General features: G+C 39.5%; 1 pseudogene; it reads right to left on the minus strand.

Moving 5' to 3' along the window:
• Positions 1-224: 224 nt before the first annotated feature.
• On the minus strand, positions 225-797 carry LOC125093958 (double homeobox protein A-like; annotated as a pseudogene).
• Between the last annotated feature and the right edge of the window lie 1,904 nt (positions 798-2,701).

Consider the following 2,701-nt stretch of genomic DNA (forward strand, 5'->3'; position numbering starts at 1 on the left):
TGCTCAGCAGGGAGCCTGCTTCCTCTTCTCTCTCTGCCTGCCTCTCTGTCTACTTGTGATCTCTCTCTGTCAAATAAATAAAATCTTAAAAAAAATTAAAAAAATAAAATTACCACACTCCTTGTAGAAATCCCTATTTGACCAGATATTTTACATTTTAAAATACCTGCTTCAGGGGCACCAAGTTAGCTCAGTCAGTAGAGATGTGACTCTTGATCTTGGAGTCATGAATTCAAGGTCACATTGGGTGTGGAACCTTGAAATCTCTCATCCCAGAGATCCTGGTCTCGTTTCCGTTCTGGGTCCTGATCATCTGGTTCTCTTTTTCTCTGGACATGGAATCTGGATCTCTGATTTTAAAACCAAATTTGGACTCTTGACTCTGGAATGCTAATTTCTCTAGCAAGTTGCTCTCTGGTATCGATGCCAGGATAAGGGTTGTTCATAAATGCCGCGATGAGGGTGTGTAATTGTGAGGCAGTGTAGCTGGATTGACACCATCTGTCGTTCTCTGCTTTGAATCTCCTCTTCAGAGTGGTCTCCGTCTTGGCTTGATTCTAATTCCTCATTGGTTTCTGATTTTTTCTGGCACTGGTGCCTAACTCTTCAATTCTGAAACCAAATCTGGGTTCTAGACTCATCAGGGTTGGCTTCTAAAGCAAGTCTTTGTTTAGTAGCATAACCTGTCAAGGATTTTGGTCAAATGCCTGGATTTTGAGTTGATCGTCTGTGAATTTGGTGCGGCTGCGTCTCTGATTTCTTGCTATGGTGTTGTTTGGAGAAGTCTCTTGGGCCATGTTGGAACAGAGTTCTCTGAAGTCTAAGGATCCAGATGAACCGATTCTTGAAAGACTTTTATAATGGGTAGAAATCAGGGATGAGTGGTCCGAGTGGAAGGAATGACCGGCCAAATCCATGACAGTAGCAGAACAGGACACGTTTTTAGAAAAGGATATATAATATTTTATATTATTTTGGGTATAAAGGAGAATCAAGGGACTAAGTCTCCAAGTTATAACAGAACCATTATAGAGGTGCCTGGAAGGCTGGGCCAGTTGACTGTGCGACTCTTGGTCTCAGGGTCATGAGTATGAGCCTCTCCACTGGGTGTAGGGATTACTTAAAAGATCAATAAAATATTAAATAATAATAAAACTATCTTAATAGACATATTGAAAAAAAGAAAACAGTTATAGCAGATAGCATGAAACAGATAGCATGAAAGAGTTTATGTGGTACATGTTCTTGTTTATGGTCTCTGCAGATTCAAACTTGGTATGAATGTAAAAACATGAAAATAACATTTCATAATAGTTCTGATATGTAAAAACGTCCAAACTACTGGAGCTTTAGTACTTGAAAAAGTGGCGATCTGCATGCTTTCTTAATACCCACTTGGTAATGCTTCCTAGGCTGGGAATAGCTGGATTAGCCAGAGTGCGCCATCTTACCTCCTCGCTATCAGGTTCTTTCGGCCAAAGCAAAGGAAAATAAGAAGTTCAGGCCTTTATCTGTTTGATTTAGAAGGAAAAATTCCTTTCTAGAAAGAAGCAGAGCATTTCTGATGGGTCTGTATGATTTGTTGTCACTTGCCCAATTTGGTAATTGCTTCCAACTTGTGTTTGCTCCGGCTATATAGGTAAAGTCATAGATATTTGGCTGCAGAAACATAAAAACAATGCATTTAGACAACTTTAGTTTGAAGACTTCTGAAAAGAAACCCAGAAGAGCAAAAACTTTGGGGGCAGAGGCTTCTGGATATCAGTATTACATTGTACTCATTATCCGTCACGGTCAAATCCATCTTTATTATACAGTAATCTTTTTGCACTTGGAGCTCTCCCAGGCAGAGACTGTGATCACCACGATAGCCTGTAACCTCCTGAAATTGTAACTTCTTCTGCTATGCTATGACGATACAATTATAAGGCTTTTGATAATGAAGAAGAAAGACACCAGAAAACATTATGCAATATGATCTAGGGAATGAAATGTTGAATCCGTCTTAGAAAAGTAAATGGATTGGTAAGGGAAAAATTCCTGTCCATTTATTTTCATGGGGAAAGTATTTTCCTGAATAGTTGGGTCAAATCTCAAAATACCATCTGACTTTATAACACAAAAATGAAAACCACCTATTATATTCAAACCATGTGTTCAGGCTAAAAGGTAATGTTAACTGGATTTCCTGAATCCAGCCTAGAAACTTTGATACCCTTCCGGGCCGTGGGGAGACTTAGAAGCCTCTGCCTATGGGGGATCAAACTGTCTTTTATCAGTCTGGGCTGCCCCTTATCCAGTTTTGTTCCTGTTAAGTTCTGTTGCAATCTCTTCTGGCAAAGGGACAGAAGTTAGATATTCTTTTCTTTCTATCATTTTTTACAATGGCTCAATCTGTCCATGAGTATTTCAAGAATAAATAGATATTATGGGCCAAGAAAAGAAGAACAGAGTTGGGAAGTTGACCTAGCTATCTGAGAGTATTTTCCACTATTAGCTTGGAAGAACACCCATTTCAGTATCCTACGGTATTGAAGGCCGAGCTTTGGAGGCATCAGACATCCTAAAATATAATTCAGATAATACAAAAAAGATGCGTGCAAAAACTCGTAAAGCCCCACGCTGGCACATTTTCGTGTCTTGTGTTACAAAGCTAAAATGACCTCCACTCTCTTAACTGCGCACAAGGTGTAAGGGTCAA

This window comes from Lutra lutra, chromosome 2, assembly GCF_902655055.1.
Source record: "Lutra lutra chromosome 2, mLutLut1.2, whole genome shotgun sequence".
In the NCBI taxonomy this organism is placed as follows: domain Eukaryota; kingdom Metazoa; phylum Chordata; class Mammalia; order Carnivora; family Mustelidae; genus Lutra; species Lutra lutra.